This window comes from Acomys russatus, chromosome 9, assembly GCF_903995435.1.
Source record: "Acomys russatus chromosome 9, mAcoRus1.1, whole genome shotgun sequence".
NCBI classification, from domain to species: Eukaryota; Metazoa; Chordata; class Mammalia; order Rodentia; family Muridae; genus Acomys; species Acomys russatus.
In genome coordinates, this window is record NC_067145.1 from 56,952,407 (window position 1) to 56,970,802 (window position 18,396).

Consider the following 18,396-nt stretch of genomic DNA (forward strand, 5'->3'; position numbering starts at 1 on the left):
TCAGTGATAAACCTGAACTTCTTATCCCCCTGCCTCCACCTCCTGTGTGCTGAGTTTACAAGCAGAAGCCTGGTTTTCAGGCAGTGCTGGGACTGGAGCCCAGCCACTCAAGCATCTTGGCCAGGCACTCTGTCACCTGAGCAACTTCCCCAGGCCCTTTCTTCAGAGTAGTTAGAAGGCAAAGCCGATTTAAAATCGAAGGAGGGACAGACTTATCTGATGCAGTGGGCTTGGTGATGAAAGGAGTACAGACCCAAGTCTGGCCTGAGTCCTATCCTTGGCCCTGCTAACTTATTTACTCCGTGGCTTTGAACAAGTGGTCCAGTCCCTCCGACCTTGAATCATCTGTCTATAAAATGAAAATATGTGAGTGCTAGTTTACAAGGCTGGATAAAATGGACCCAGCAGAAGATGGAACCCAGGCCACAGAACTTGGGAAGCAAGAGACCAAGAGCAGAAACAGCCAAACAAAGCTAACTAGAAAGCAAAAACCCGTGGGCTAGGAGCAGGGGTGACCACCCTGTTGTCAGACACCTTGTTGAAATTTCTTTTGTTGCAGTTTCTTGATTGAGACAAGGTCCCCTGTACCTCTGGTTGGCCCCCAAATAGCTATATTACCAAGGCTAGCCTTGGTCTGTCTTACATTCCTCCTAGCTCAGCCTCCCAAGTGAGATTATAAGTGTGACCCACCACACCTGGATAGCTTCTTCATTGTTTGTTTGTCATTTGCTTTGGTTTGGTTTTCCTTCACACCAAAAGCCAAGTTCAGTGAGTTGAATGTGACTTCACTAACACGTAGGAAGGCCTGCGTTTGCTCTCTGGTGTGCGTAGACTAGGTGTGGTGGCTCACCTCTGCCCTCTCACAGCTCAGGAGATTCAGGAAGACTGAAGAAGATCTGAAGCCAGGCCCTTGTGATTACACAGCAGGCAATTTATGAGTTCAGCCATCTCCCAAGGCCCTTGTTTGCTTATTTTAGTGCTTCCAAGATTTTCTCTGTGATCAGTATTCTTTGAGTCTCAAAACCTTGTATCTATCCTAGTGAATCTTAGACACACACACACACACTAAATAGAAGTACAAATAGCTCTTCATAAGTAGAAAGCAATATCAAGTTTTAAAGTTATATTTACTTATTTTTATGGGTGTTTTTGCCTACATGCATATCTGCGTGTCACATATTTGCCTGGAGCCAACAGAGGCCAGAAGAGAGTGGATCCCTGAGACTGGAGTTACAGACAGTGGTGACCTGCCATGTGGGTGCTCGGTATCTAACCCGGGACCTTTGCTAGACTAGCCAATGCTCTCAGCCGCAGAAGTCTCCCCAGCCCCAGCAGTATCTATTTGAAGGCAGACTCTGTCACTAGTATGATTCATCTTTCCAGTGCCTCTGCGGATTCTCACGTCAAGTGTTGGTGAAGCACCAGCTCTATGCTAGACACAGAGCACAGTTGCAAGGTAAAGGCGTCTGGGTAAAGGCACTTGTCACCAAGCCTGAGGGCCAGGAAGCACATGGCAGAAGGAGAGGACTGATGCCCAGAAGCTGTCCTCTGACCTCCATGCACACAGGAAAGCAAATTCTAGCTCAAGAGCACATGTTATTAAGCACACATACACAGAGAGAGAGAGAAAGAAGAGAGAGAGACAGAGACAGACAGAGAGAGAGACAGAGAGAGAGACCAAATAAATAATAAATGAATAAATAAATAAATGCAGTGATCAAGAAGAAATGAGTCAAACACACTTGCTGTTCTCAGTGAATTCATCTAAACTTGGTCTATGTGAATCAATAACGAGCCAAACACAGAACCTCACCCTTTTTATCTAAAGGAGAGCAGCTGGAAGCACAGAGGAAGTAGAGGCAGTGGGTAGGAAGGCACAGAAGACTGCAGGCATGCAAGCCTCACTTTCACGTTCTGCTGTATCAGTTTCCCCATGTGTGGAATGACGTAGTGACATTTTCTTCTCTACAAATTTGCTTCACTGTCAGAAACAGGACAAGGACTCGGTATTTGAACTGTTGTCGTAGCTCACATGGTAGAAGGCTTGCCTAGCATACATACACATAGGCTCAGTCGCCAGCACTGGATAAAACCAGACATGGTGGTACACACCTGTTGCGCCAGCAGCTGGGAGGGAGGAGCAGGAAGACTCAAAGTTCAAGGTCACCCTTGTTTATATACAGAGTTCAAGGCTGTATGAAATTTTATTTTCAAATACATATATATGCATACATATACGCCATTTTTACTCGGACAAAAACTTAATATTTTTCAAATTACATTTCTTTCTTTAGTGTGGTGTGTGTGTGTGTGTGTGTGTGTGTGTGAATAAGCATGCCACAATGTACAAATGGGGGTCAAAAGACAGTTTGCCGGAGTTGGTTCTCCTATCTTATGTGTCCCGGTGTTCAGACAGGTCATCAGGGATTGAGAACTGTCTTTACTCACTCAGCCATCCTAGTGGTCCAAAAACCTAACATTAGTTGTTATGTTTATTATTGTCATTGTCCTAATTAGCATCCATTATCAATTTTACACAGACTAAAATCACCTAGAATAAAAGAGTCACAGTTGAGTGTTTGTTGGTCTGTGGGCATGCTATTAAGGCTTGTTCTTGATTATTAACTGATGGTAGAGAGATCAGCCCACTATGGGCAGCACCGTCCCTATGAGAGAGTCATGGGCTGTATAGGAAAACTACCTACACCTGAGCCCATGAGGAAGCCAGGAAGCAGTGTTTCTCCTTGGTTCCTAGATCCAGGTTCCTGCTCCAACTTCCATTGCTAGTAGACTCTAACATGTAAGCTGAAATAAACTTTTTTCCCCTTGTTTGATTTGGCCAGAGGGTTTTATTGCAGCAACAGAAAGAAAATGAGAAAAGCCATTGACAATAACTATATAAATATCATTATAATTATAGAAAGATGAAGAAGGAAGCATCTGAAGCTCCAGTGTGCCCAAAGGAAATGTGTACACTCACTAGGAGCAGAAGAGCATCTCTTTAGCAGCCTGCTTGACATGTGATTTGAGAAGTAATTGCCCTCCTAACTGACAGCAGTTTAGCTGCAGTGGGAAAGCCTCCTCCTTCATCAGAAAAGTGAATCTCATCTTTAAAATCTTTCCGAGGCGGAACTCTCGAAGTTTTGCAGTTTGGATGGCAGAAGGAAGAGATCAATGTTGTCTCCTGTTCTGTTTCCATTTACCCTGAACCCCTAGACCACCGAAACTCAGGCTTCTACCTATAACTTCAAGAGAACTAGAACCCCCCACTTTCAACAGGGATGCAGTCATGGTGTTTCTGCATCCTTCACACCAAGCTCATTGACACTTAATCACATGTCTTACGTGCAAGCATCACCAGGAGCAATGCCAAAGAACGTGGCTTCACTCCGAACCTTGTGCAACAGGCAAGGAGGCTCTGCCCTATAGCAAGGGCTAGGAACAGCCTATTCAACAACTTGAGTTCTCATAGGTTGGTATGCTCCTTTCGAAGAGGACGTCACTTGCTGCTCCCACAGCTGCTCTTTGTTGTCTCAGAAGTATGTGGCACTAGTGTGCCACCATAGCCACACCTCAAACACTGGGTCTAAGAAGCAGCTGGATATTAAGAAGTGCAGTGGGCAAGCTTACAGGAAGACCACCATAGGCAGCGTGTGGCTTATTGCCTCAGGAATCTGCACTATGTAGTTATGTATCTGAGCATGTAAGAAGCTTCGATGGATGTGTTGTCGACCAGATCTCTGCATCACTTCTATCCTGCATCCTCACCCACCCACGTACTAGAACTCCCACATACTCCTGCTTTGCCATATTTCTACCTGTCAACATTTGAAGAACACTGGTTTTGACAAGGAAGCTTGAGATGATAGCAAGTTGACTCACCAGCCTGCAGTAGAACTGCTGGAGACATCTGTAGTGGCCAGAGACTCAGAAGGACAAAGAGGAAGAACGCTAGCTTGCTAGTCTGTGCTAAAAGCACACAAGGACTCCCCCCTGCCTAGGACATCCACAGCACACCACTAGCAGCCATTGAAGACATCCTCATTTTTGACACCACCACTAAGGACGTCATGACCTTTTATTCGCCTATCTTTTCTTTACTGGGTGACTACCCTCTAACATTTCCTGCCTTCAGGGTGCTTATGGCTTGCTAAAGGAGAAAACTATTAATGAAATTCTTACACAAATATGTGTAATATCACAAATGTGTATAATACGAGCACAATGGTGACAAAACATGCAGAGAGGAGTGTTGCTATGGAAACCTAGACAGAAGAGTTCAGCTAAGGAGCGGAGAAGGTGATTCCCTGGGGATGTGGTGGCCACATGAGGAATAAGTAAGAATTAAATGAGGGAGAAGGCAGGATGTTTCAAGCTTAGAGAAGACCACTGCAAAGATCCAATGTGGGAAAACAAAGCACAGAGGAAAGAGGGGCAGTAACAGGAGATGAACCTGAAGAGGCAAACACAGGCTCCACAGGGTGGAAGAGATGGTAAATGCTTTTCTTTACCGAGTAGCAATTGAAATTCATGGGAATTTTAATCAAAAGGAGTCATAAGACTGTTCTGTAACTATGTTCATAGCAACCTTGTTCATAATAGCCAGAATCTGGAAATAACCTAGATGTCATTCAACTGAAAAAGGGATAAAGAAACTGTGGTACATTTACACTATGGAATACTACTCAGCCATTAAAAAACAGGGAAATCTTGAAAATTGGATGGAACTAGAAATGATTATCCTGAGTGAGGTCACCCACACCCAGAAAGACACAAATGTATATATTCACTTATAAGAAGATATTATCCCAACACAGATGCCCTCTGAGAGACTCCAAGGGGAAATGCTGAGACTCACTGCTGGACTCTGGGTAGAGTGCTGAGAGTGGTATGGAAGAATGGGGGGATGGAAAGACACAGAGGGTTCAAGAGCCCCACAAGGAGCCCATCAAGGCTGGCTGATCTGGACACAGATGGGGCCTGCACAAACTGTTGTACCAAACAAGGACAATGCCTTCAATAAGCCTAGACCCCTTGTTTAGACAGAGCCAATGGACATCTCATACTCCACGGCTGTGGGGAGAGCAGGCACTGCCTCTGACATGAACTCTGATGCCCCTGATTAGATCACTTCCCCTTGGTAGGGAGGCTCAGTGGCACACAGAGGAATGGGAGGCAGGCTAACCAGATGAGACCTGAAATGCTGTGTCCATATGGTGGAGGAGAAGGTCCCTTCTGTCCAAGGTCTAAGGGAAGGGAATAGGGCAGAAGAGGGAGGGAGGATGGGAACAGAACGATACAAGTGAGAGGATAATACTCAGGATATAATCTGAATAAATTATAACGAATTAAATTTTTAAAAAGAAAGTCACGAGAGAGAGAGAGAGAGAGAGAGAGAGAGAGATTGTTCTGGCTCCAGTGTAGGAATGAACTAGAAGGAGAAGACTGAAGGAGTAATGGAGACAGGCATTCATTTAAAGGCGTGACTGGTGCAAGTCACATCAACTGCTGTGGTTCCTTTACTGTTACCTATAGTATTTACCTTCATGGGTGTGATCAACATGAAATTGTTTCTTCACTTTTCTTCTCCAGCCACCTGTTTTGTCTTCCTGTTCTGAATGAAGTCTCTTTCTCCTATGACTGACCACTCTATTTCCTCACCCCCATCTTTCCAATGAAGTCACTTTATAATTTTGATTAAATTGGAATTTTCTTTTTATTCTTTACTTAAGCAAAGTTTTTTGAAGGACCAGACAGAAAATTTACAGTCTTTTCATTTCCTTTTTTACTTAATTTTGTTTTGTTTTGTTTTGTTTTGTTTTGTTTTTCCATAGCTAAGAGTCGCTTAGCGTTCTATAAAATCAGCATCACTTTGGTTCCCAATAGTCTCAGAGAATCTCCAAATTTCTCTCATGCTCTTCCCATTAGTCCAACAACTTACAGGTTTTATTTTTATGGACATCCCTCTCAGGTATTTAGTCTTCCAGTTCCAGTTTGATGTCCCTTCCTCAACCACTCTGTGGCTCATATGGGTGATTCCGCCACTGCCTGACAATATGCAGAAGGGCTGTGCCACTTCTCTGGGGAATCCATTTGCTTGCTCCCTGGGCACTCTCTCTAGGTATTCTTTCATTGTCAGGATACCTCTTCTAATAACCGCATGGGAGAGAGAAATTTTGAGAACTTCTCTGTTTGAAAAAGACCTTTGCTCCATTTATACATTTCAGTTTATAATATGGAAAGTCTCCTTCGAGCCCTCATCTCGTTTCCCCCCACCATAGCTTCAGCATCCAATTTTACCTACTCAGGGAAATAAGGTGACTAGCACAAATCCCAACATACCTCATAGGGCCTGCTGAAATACCCCTGGAAGCTGCACAGAGAAACCCAAGTGGTAGCAGGGGAGATGGGTGCTGATGGAGTGGCTAGCCTTAAATGCTTTGAGAAGATGTCTCCTTGTGCCGACACAACGCATTTCCTTAGGGACCGTTGACAATGCTGTTGTGTGCCTAGGAGTATTGAAGATATAACAGTATTGAGAAAAAAAAAATGTTTCAGAAAAAGGCTATTTCAACTAGACATGTTTGTATGACTGTGACTCTAATACTGGGGAGCTGAAGTGTGAGAATTACTGTGAGTTCAAGGCCAGCCTGGGCTACACAGTTAGTTTCAGGTAAGTAAGCCTAGACTATAGAGTGAGACCCTGACCCCTCCTGCCAAAAAAAAAAGGTAACTTCAGGAGCAGCGTATAGAAGAGTCAGGAACGAAAACAGCATCCCTGACAACCCTCATTACCCACTGTCCTCTGGGCTCTGCCTAGCTCCCCAGCTTCTCTCCTCACTCCTTTGCATCTCTCCTCTTTTACTCACTGTTTTAGAATGCCTTTGAGGCAGGTGTCCTAAGCCAAGGTACCAAAGAGACAAAATGTCAGGGTGCTGAAGGGGTGAGCAGATGGCAGGAGCCACCCTCGACACCATGGTGAATACTTGGCAGCGAACGGCACAACAACAAAACTGGAGCCGGTGTCTTGCTCACTCAAACAACAGCCACAGCGACAACATCTCCATTGTACACTTCAGCATGCCTTGGTTACGGGAATTTCAATAACTGCTCCCTTTGAAAAGTGGAAAATACCTTCCCTAACTTAGGCTAATTGCCCATCGCCACCCAGTGATCCGGCATTGTTAGGAATCTAACTTCCGAGGCAGCTGACAGCAATGTCCATTTTCCATTCCTTGAAATAACAATCACAGAGGCCTTCGAGGACTTCAGCAGTCATCCCATTCCCTTGTTCAAACCCACCCTTTGCACACAGAAAGCCAGCAACCAAAGAGAAATTCAAGACTGGCCTAGGACCACACACCTGGTGAAGATGTGGGGGACCAGAGCTCAGCTTGGAGTTGCTAGCCTCATTAATTGTTTGGGTGGCTCCCTCATATACAAAAGGAAGAAAGAAGGCTCTGAACAGAGCAAATAAAATAACATTTGGGTAAAATTCTTGAATGCAACTTACCCCTTCCATCAAAGGCCCAAGGCTATCGTTGAGCAATCAGGGGAGTCATGTATATTCTAGGCAGCGTCAGCGGCGCCTCACGATTTACTGTGTCTTATAGCTTTAAATGAATGCACCCATAAGTTAGGACCTATATAGCCAATCTACTGATGATGGCTGTCCTGTGCGGCCAAACTTCCTACACAACTGCTCCCAGAAGGAAAACAAAATTTTTAAAAAATCATTCCATTTTAATTTTCTCTTTATTTTTTGTGTACATCTGTATGTGTATGTTCATGGGTGTGCAGGTGCATATATGTATAGGTGCATGTGCTTATTGTGTGCATGTACATGTGAAGGGCAGAGAATAACCCCAGGTGCTGCTCCTCAGATGTCATTGCCTGCCCTCCAACCTGTGTATTTGTTTGATTGGCATGGAAATCACCAAGCAACAGACTGGCCTGCCCACGGAGACCCAGATACCTGGCACCTGCCCATCTTTACCTCCTCTGCATTGAGATTATAAGTGTGCCACCACATCTAGAGTTTGAACTTGTGTCCTGTTTCATGCAGGGCAAGACCTTTATCAGCTGAGCTAGCTCCCCCTCTCCAGTTTTTCTTTCTATAGCTTTTAGAATTTCCCAGGTGATTACTTTCTGACTTCTGCTGACCCTGCCCCTCTACATTACTGTTAGACTGGATTAGCCCACTGCTACAGACTCTATTTTGCTTTACAAAAACATAAGTGCCAAGTACTTGGAGAATGGGATGTCGGGAGCATATTGCAAGAACCTGCAAAGGCAGCTTCAGGGACAATCTAACTTCAAGCTCAAAACACAGGAGGCTACATGAGGGACTGGGCTGCGACAGGATCTCCAGAGTCTGATACAAATTCTCAAGGCACCCTCAGCAACAGGTTCAAGACCCCTTAAGGCCGGCTTCCAGGGTCACAAGTTCTCCTAGTGCCAAGTGTGTGATAACTGGTCTGTGGGCCTTGCTCTATCCACAAAGCAGAAGTGTTTGAGTGTTTGCCCTGCAGTCGCCTTGCTGCACTTTGTTGCCTAGTCACACACTGATTGTGTGTTTTGTGATGACTTTTCTCAAGCATAATTTATGTTACCTTGGCCATGAAAAGAAACTATAAATCAAGAGATGAAAATGATGCCTTCCAGGGTAACTCTCCCTAACCTGGCTTATTTCTTTTTTCTTTCTTTCTTTTTTCTTTCTTTCTTTTTTCTTTCTTTCTTTTTTCTTTTTCCTTTCTTTCTTTCTTTTTCTTTCTTTCTTTCTTTTTAAGTAACAAAAACACCAAAAGGACTCAGGAGTCTCTGATAATGAACATAATATATTATTGTCATAAAAAGTTCACTCTCCTTTCAATTCCAATTTACCTCACTATAAATCAGTGATCCACTTAATCAAATATTCTTCTACTTTAATTGTTTTATCTTGCTTTTATGTTAAATCTCACTGAGTTATGGCTGGCACCAGTCTTCACATTATAGAGAAAATGTCAGTGGTGGGCCCATAATTAGTCTAAAACTCAAACATTGGTTCTGAACATTAACCAGATCGGAGCAGGCCCTCAGTATCTCACTGGACCAGGGAAGCAAGGCCAGGTCAGAGAGTAAGCCAGGATTACTGCGCTGGCCAGCCATCTGTAGTCGTAATGCCGAGTGTGGGCCTCGGCTTTCAAACAAACTGGATTTTTTTTTTCTTTTTCATAAATGCCTTTCATTATTATCTTATAGGCATTAAAACTCTATTTGGTTGTCTCTTAAATTCCCCAGTCTGAAACTGTCCATTTAAGAACTACAGATGCTTGCCTGAACTAGTCCAGTGGTTCTCATGAGAAAACACCAACACAAGGCACAGGCTAAGGCTCACAGTCAAACTTTGGGAATTGGGAGAAATTGCCCTTCCTGAGCATTATAAGGGACAAGAAACCATCTCTCGTGGGTAATCCAGGTGTATACACAAGAAAGGAAGAAAAATGAAGTCTGTGTTGTTGATTGAGAAACACCTTTTGGACAAGGACTGTGGGGAGCAGTGATAGAAGCCACATAAATTCAACATTTCAGAGCTAGAGCCCAGGCCAATGCTATGTGGACACATTGTACTTAAATAGATCCATTGACCGTCAAGCAGATAACCACTGTCATTTTGAGTGGTGCTGAAGATTGGAAACAGGGCCTTGTACATACACTCAAAGCAAACACTCTACGACTGGCCTGTGTCTACAGCTCCCAGTAGCATTTTTAAAGTTAAAATTTTAAAACATTGTCTAAGTACACTGAGAGTGTAAGGGCAGATCCAAACCTAGCCTGTTTGGTTTTTTGTTTGGTTTTGGTTTTGTTTTATTTGTTTTTTTGTTTTTGTTTTTCTTTTTTTTTAATGAAGGAAGATTTTTTTTTTCCAAAGCAAACCAGTGCCTCTGGAGGTTTACAGATTTGCTTTGAATTTCACAGACAAGCAGGAAAAAGGCATCTTGGATATCCGAGGACAAATCCGTGTGCTTTTCACAAGACTTTCTTGAAAATATTTATATGGTGATATCTATTCAAACCTTTTGACCCTTTCCCAAAGCACCCATGCAATTACATGAGACAGAGAACAAAGGTATACTTCTTATTAGTGAAAAGCTAAACTATTTTCCTTAAAATCCAAAAAGTAAAAATAACTTAAATTTATTCAAGAAATGTGAACTTTATTTCATGCACAGATATAAATATTAATCAACATTAAAAGTATTGCTTAAAGTTTAAAGTTTGAAAAAGCCTGTTGTTGTGGCTGTGGGTGTAGATTAGTGGTAGACAGCCTACCTGGCATATTAAAAGTTCTGAGTTCAATCTTCTGTATTAAAGAAAAATATAAAATTTAAAAATTATATTTATTTTTAAATTATCTTCTACACCAAACTATCAGAAATATTCTGAAAAACTTAAATCGTAATAAATGTATTAACGGACCTCATCATTATACACTTGTTTGCAAAGTGTATAATGTATTGAATTGTGCTATTATAGTGATTGTTTTAATTTTTGTATTTATTACTTACATCAGACAAGTTTGTTGAAATGTGTTTTAAGACTACAGATACAAAATCACTGTAGAAGTAATCTAGAATGGAAGAGAAAAAAGACATGAAAAACATCCCATTAAAGGAAAAGCCTTTATATGAGACATTGTTCACATTTCTGCAAATGGAATTTTCTGATTAACTGCCATATATTATGTTATTTGAATAACTTTAGGAAACATTAATTCCAGAGCTCTGTCCCCAGCAATATTTTTTCCTGGCTGAAATTGGGCTTTAAAACAAAAACGTCAGCAAGCCAAACCAACCATTCAAGTTACAGGCTCCGAAACTTCGAGTGCAGGCAGTTAAAAGTGATTTAAGAAAGGCAGAGGGAGAAAAAATCATTCTTTCACAAATGCGTATGTTAAACTTGTAAATTGATATATCAAAACCACAAGCGGAATATAGTAATTTGTCTCTTTGCCTGCTGTGGCGTCTCCGCAGCTGCCTGCCAGATAATATACCGATTGTAACTTCGCTAATTTACAGAGCCTTTAAGGCTAATCTCCAGGGCCAGCCTAAAGGGCTTCTTCATCCATTGAAATGCCAAAATAATTGAAATTGTCTTCAGCAGACAGTCAGGCAATAATGAATATTTTCTCTGTTGATTGCATGCCAGGGTTACACACAGGGTTGCAAACAGACATGATTCCAGCGCTAAGCCTCCCTGGGGAGGGACAGCCGCTAACCTTTGGCACTAGTCACAATATCCAGGGCTTCCCCTGTTCCTGGAGTTCCCAAAGCCAAAGACGCCTACAAGCTTCCGTACCCCCCAAAGGCAGCACATTTGCCAAGGGAACAATGGTCCTAGTGGCTTCCCTGGGTCTCCAGAGGCAGAGCCAGGGCTGGGAAAGGTAGTGACTGTGCATTTTCCGATGGGGACAGCAGAAGAGCTGGGCAGGAGACTACCGTGGGAGTCTGAGGCAGGAGCAGATGCTCGCCTGTCAGCTGAGAGTAGCCTTTCCCATCACTTTGAATGGCCTTTGTGGATGCTGGGGTAGTTTCTTGCTTGAGAATCGGGTGCTGCTTCTCTGGAGCCTGAATGACGTGCTGAGTGAAATTAAAGCGTTAGTTGGGTAGCCCAGGCAAATCACCAACAGCTTTGAAAAGGCTAAAGACTAGTTTAACCTTCGGCTGGGGAAAGGTTAAAAGGTAAAAATGCCCAGACGGCTCAGCAGATCTTTAAAATATGCGTAGTATTGCTAGACTCCTGTTGTGCTTTTGAGAAGTAAATTTGGATACAAGAGAGAAGGGGCCTTCTAAAAGCGGTGGGATTGAAACCACACAGCGAGGGGAAAGGGATGCAGAGTTCTACTGTTTGTGTGAGACAGAAACGGTAGCAGCTGAGCTACTTACTAAGCCACGGCACCAAATGCGGGGACCCCTTACTTAGTCATCTGCCTAATCAGATGGCCCAAAGTCACCTGCTCAAAACAGCCATGATTATTATAAATGTTTATTAAGTTTCCAATAATGTCCCGAGCTGGGAATCCAGGCACAGCTGAGCTGACCTGGTCAGTTCTGGCTCCAACTCCCTCACAAAGCTGCCTCAGGCTATTGTGGATACCCGGAAGTGCAGGAACACCCACTCTCCCAGCGGCTGCCATAGCACCTGTCCTGCTGGTGAGGGTTGTGGGTTAGCAGGGCCTCTGAAGGTATAGATATCTACACAAAGAAGCTTCAAAGGTATCCATGATGCCTTTAGCCAGAGCACGCAGTCCAAGATGGAAGCCACCCAGCCATCAGTACCTCACTTGGCTGTCACACACTGACATTTCCTCTTTATCTCTTGAGTGATGAGCAGGCCCTATGTTAGGAGAGAGTTGTGGTAGGGTGTACTCAAACAATGCTCCTCTCGGGCGTGGTCTGGAGCCTCAGCACTATGTAGAATAAAGACAGGAAGTTCTCTGGGAATTACCAGGCACCAGGCTAGCCCAGGGTCTAACTGACAGACTCTGTCTTGAAAGAGTCAAGTGGAAAGTGATGGAACAGGCCATTGAACATCTTCCTCTGGCTTCCTCATATGTCCATACACCACACATACCCATCCAATACACACACACACACACACACACACACACACACACACACACACACACTAGTGCTCTGACTACTGCTAGTCTACAGCCCTTTCAAGTGGAAAAATGAAGGAAAAGTTAAAGATGAAGTTGCAAAGGATTTGGGTCTGCATTTCTAAGAAAAGACGTTGAGCTCTTTTAGAAAATCTATATTTTAGTAGTGCAGTGACAGCAGTAGTAAAATCTTCCCAGAGAGCTGTGAGACCCTGGAGGAAGGCTGTGATTAACTTTGCAAAGGATGACTGATTCCTCTCGGATATGACTAGAATAATTTTCACTCTTGTGTTTGTCTACGGGAAAATGGAAGCTCATCTCCATGTCTTGGGAAGAACGAAGAGCCAGAAGCAGATTTGAAGTGAGGAGTGTCTTGCGGTAGCCTGTGTCCTGTTCTTGGACTGTGATGTTGCTTAGGTGTCTCAGGGGTTCCCAGGTCTGGGGAAAAAAAGCATGTGATTGAAGGTCTCTGTCACTCTTTCGAGACAGTAGCCAAGGGACCATGCACTACTTTCAAAGTGCCACCCATTTGTGAATTCTTTGTCACCAAAGGGCACCGAAGAAACCCATTAACTGGGACCAAATGCTTAGAAAACTTTGTAGCAACTTGATAAAAAGATGTCTCAGGTAACCCATACTAGCCACAAACTCAAGATATACCAGAGGATAGCCTTGAACTCACGATCCTTCTGCCTCTATTTCCCAGACTACTGGGATTACAGAGACACATACAATACATATTTTCATGATGTAAAAGTAACTAAAATCTCTTTATTTAATCCTATCAATTGTTAGGTGATGAAAGAATTAAACACCAAATCAGTTCCTCATTTGTGAGTCCTACAAATACTGGCCATCAAGGCAGACTGAACTATTCAGAGATGAGCAAAGCAAATGTTAACAGAAAAACTGTCCAGAGAACTCATACTTAGAGCTTTATAACTATAGCTATTTGTTTGGATCAAAAAAATGGCAAAATTAGACCAATGGGGATGTAGCCCAGTGGTAGAGCACATGCTTTGCATGTATAAGGCCTCGGGATTCAATCTCCAGGTGGTATTACCTTTAGCTAGGCATGGTGGTGCACACCTTTAATCCTAGCACTCGGAGAGGCAGAGACAGGCAGATCTCTATAAGTTCAAGGCCAGCCTGGTCTACAAAGCAAATCCAGGACAGCCAAGGCTACACAGAGAAACTCTGTCTCAACAAAACAAAACAAAGGGGGGAAAAGGCAAAATTGGGTCTTGCCACAAGTGAACAGCAAATAGCAGGCAACTCCAGTCACCCTTAACGATTCTCTGACCTTTATTCAATTGTTCCTCTTGGGCCAACACTAGATATGGAAATAGCATCAGCTAGGCCTATCTGTGAGATGTGGAGGTATTTTCAGACCATATGTGGAACTCATCCCCACTAGCCAGTTTATACCAGAGTGGCACGTGTCTTACATGTGGCATGAAGCAAATGGTTAAAAGCCTGGCACAGTGCTTTGAGTCAGCCTTAGCTGGATTTCTATTCCAAATGCAGCATTCAGTAGCTGGGTGCCATTCGGCCATTTCTGTGCTTTGGATTCCTCGGCTCCCACATGGAACAGAGTTTCATCACTCTACCTAGTGGGGTTGGTACATGGGTGTGGTGTACCACGTAGACCAGAGCAGATGGTCCATAACCCTTAAACCCTTGATAGCTATTCACCCCTGCCTTAGCTTCAGCCTCACGATAGCTCTCATCAGTAAAAGTTGGCTATTCCCTACCAGGGTGCTTCCACTCCATGCCAATAAGAGTACTTGGGAGCCAAGTGCTGTGGTGGTCTATGCATGCAACTCTAGCCCTTGTGAAGCTGAGGCAGGAGCACAGAGCAGGATGAGGTTCAGGCCAACCTGGGCTCAACAGTGAAACACACACACACACACACACACACACACACACACACAATCAGAAGCTGAGGGATAGTTCATTTGGTGAAATGCTTGCCTTTCCAGCTTGAGGACCTGACTTGATCCCAACAATATGCATTTTAAAAAAATCTAGCCACTTGTAATTCCAGCACTAATGGGGTGTACAGGGCAAGGACATCCCTAGGACTCATCAGCCATCCACCTTAGCCTACTCACTGAGCTCCGGACCAGCAAGAGACCCTGTCTCAGAAATTTTTAAATATATATATTAAAAATGGACAATGTGTGAGGTGAATAACAGCCAAGGTTGTCCTTTGGCTTGTACAAGCATGTACACACTCATGTGTGCTCCCTATCCATACCCACACATAAACACAGACATACATGCACACACACACAAAGAAGCAAGCAACATTTGTATTGGGGATTATTAGGAAATAGTATTGACCTAATCCCTCCTTTTACAGTATTTATAGCTGGGAGGACATAGAAATATAAAATATAGTAAAATTGATTTAGGTGAGAGAGTGAAAGAACTACTGGTACAACTAGAAAGTGAAAACAATTTTTGAAACTTATCACGAAGAGTTACAACTTCATAGAGCAGAGGGAAAACGAAGGTGAAGTAGTGTGGGGCTCCCGTCACACCATCCAGCAATCCGCTGAGCTAGAAAAGGCGTGCAGGCACTGCTCCAGTGGCATCCGTACCCCCTGCTGTCCAGCCCATTGCTATGACCTTTGAGGGCACTTTGCTGGGACAGCTTCAGAGAGGACATGGTGGTGTGGGGGTGTCAGACATTGCCTGCGCTCCTACACCGCTGCCACAATAAACTAGGTGAAAGCCGTGTAGTGCAGAGGATCCCTTAGCCAGCGAGGACAGGGCTGAGTTCATTACTGATGTAGAGTTGCTAGCAAACATGGCTCAAACACACTCAGTTCGGTAATGGGTCATCCCAATAGAGACCACAAGACAGTCGGCGGAGTCAATGGGAACTAGTCTGTGCAATGAAATCTTTCTACCTCCCTGTTGGCTGGAGTTAGCTTAGTTTTCCTGAAGTGCAGTTTGAACTCATAGAGTACTGGGGGTTGGAGATACCACTTTTTTGGGAGAGTGCGCCCTGCGCATTGGTGAAGCCTTGGACTAGAACCCCATTAAGACAGAAAACTGACTGGTAGCATTTGGGAGGTGGTAGCTGAAAGATCATGGTCTTACTCAGCCTACTAAGCAAGTCTGAGGCAACCCCAGGGCTACAGGAGACCCTGACAAAAAGAAAAACAACATACAAGAGATTAAAACTACTGGCCAATCAGATCATACTCTGCATTTTTATTTGCCATGATTTATTCTTCTTTATCTTATCATATTTTCCTTTGTTTTTATTGTTTTCAATAGGGTCTCATCCTATTGCCCAGAACTCACAATCCTTCTTATTCAATCTCCAAAGTGCACCACGACCAGACCTGGTTAAAAATTAAGTGATAGTGGAAACAAGGTTTTTATGTGTGTGCACATGTGTCAATGTGTGCACATATGAATATGCAGTGCAAGTGTGTGATGTGTGTGTGATCTATTAGAGGTCAGCATTAAGTGTCTTCCACACTTGGTCTTCACCTTATCTTTTGAAATAGGGTCTCTTCCCAAATTTAGGTTTCACTACTTTACTTAAGCTAGCTGACCAGAGAGCGTTCAGGATCCACCCACCTGTCTCCACATGCCCTGTGCTAGAGTTACAGACCTGTGCAGTCACACCTCACTTTTATGTGTGTTCAGTGAATCTGATTTCAGGTCCCGATGTTTGCAAGGCACACACCTTACCAACTGAACCATCTCCCTGGCCCCACCGTAGATAATAGCTCACTCTAGTTAACCAGGAAACCCTCCAATTCCTGCCCTCAAGCAAAGCTCCTGTCTCAGCTTCCCAAGGACCTAGGGGCTGCAGGAACGTGTGGCACACAGTGGGTATAGAGTTTCAGTTTCATAAACTAAATTACAGAGATGGACAGTGGCAATGGTTGCACATTTTGAAAACATTACTATCACTAAACATTAGATGTAGTCAAGATGGTAAATCTCATGTTAGGTGTGCTTTACTGCCACAAAATGTATAGGCAGTAAAACATCTGACATGTCAATATGGGGCAAAAGTAAAGGCATCCAATTCCTTTTTAAAAATCAAACTACTCGGGAATCATTTTTATTCACGGATGGAAATACCATCCTCGGTGCTTTCCAAACTGCCCACAGCCCTTGAGGGGTAGCTATCCATATTCTCTCAGTTAATTCTAGTTTTGGTTGTGAGCCTAGCCTTTAACAGCTGAGCCATCTCTCCAGCCCTCAGTTAATTCTAAATGGCACTATAGACCCATAATATCTCAAAACTCTGAAAAGCAAAGACCTATATGTAGTTGATGTGATGTTAGGTTAACTCAGTCTATTCTGAGCTCTTGAAGTTGCTCTCCTTCTGTCTGCTTGCCAAACTGAACCACACACACACACACACATACACACACACATTCAACCTCCTATGGACTTTCTGTTCGGCTGTAGATGTAGCTCAGTGGGTAGAGCTACCTAGCTCGCCTAGCATGAACAAGCCCCAAATTCAGTCCACAGCACCATGTAAACTGGGCTTGGTGGGGCATATCTGTAAATCCAGAACTCAAGACATGGAGGTAAGAGGATCAGAAAGTCAAGGCCATCTCTAGGCATCTACCCCAACTCCCCAAGACAAGACTGGGTGCTCCTCCTCTGTGCTCAGGGCATCCTTCAAGTACTTCTCCCTCACCCAACAAAAAAATATTGCATCTCACTTTCAACCATCTCTCAGAACCTGGGACCACAACACTTAGTCGGTACTTGGTGTTTGTTTATTTATTAAATTGGTAGATTAATGCATATACACTAACGGTAATTTAACTCTTTCCAATAACAGCTTACCATAGGCAAGTCCTAGCAAGAGAAAAGATTACAGACACCCAGTCAGATGACAATGGTAGATTACAAGTTTATAAAAGTTTTTTAAAAATTAAGAAATTAAAATTTCACTCCATTTTTAGTATAAAGGGTTCATATTAGCATATTGAAAATATTGATACTAACATTTTTTTCACTCAAGATTTGATTTGAAATTTTTTCACTTTAAATTCTACATTCCTGACAAGTAACTAAGAGCCCTCTCACAGAGCTCCTACATAGGGCAAATGAGGAGAAGCCTAAAGCCTTAGGAGGGGAGGGCCACTGCTTTGCACTCCCCTCTAATTGTTGGGTGCAGGCATCCTTAGTTAGTGTTTCCAGATTAAAAGTTAGTTTGCTTTCGACCTGCCTGATGCAGACCATGCCTCTTGCATGGGCTTTGTTGCTTATGAGGCTGCAGTGTAATCTTCTGACTCTGGCCACCCCCTTTGCCAGCAACAATAACCCACTCTGTCTCCTCTTAATTAAAGCAAATAGCCCAACTCACAATGGTTGTTTAAGAGACTTCTCATCCCCCTCCGTCCAAGGAGCTAATTGATTCCCAGATGATAATGGTGTTTACATTAGAAAGCCAAACCTCTTGTATTTAGTCCTTAGCACGTCTTAAACCTTCCAGTCTCATGAATATCAAATGGCCAAAATACCTCCGTTGTAGCTGGCGCCTCTCACCAGGTCCAAATCTCCATCCCGAAATATTTGACAAGCTCATCGGGAGATTACTGTCTTCCATGTCAGGACTTGCAGTTCCAGTTCATCCAACCAAGGAGGCGTCATTGGAATTTTCACGGAATCACCTGTGCTATTTACAGCTCTGTTATCTTATAATAAAGGCCTCCCAGGCAACTCTCGAGCCATAGGTAGATGTGGATTTTTTTTTTTTT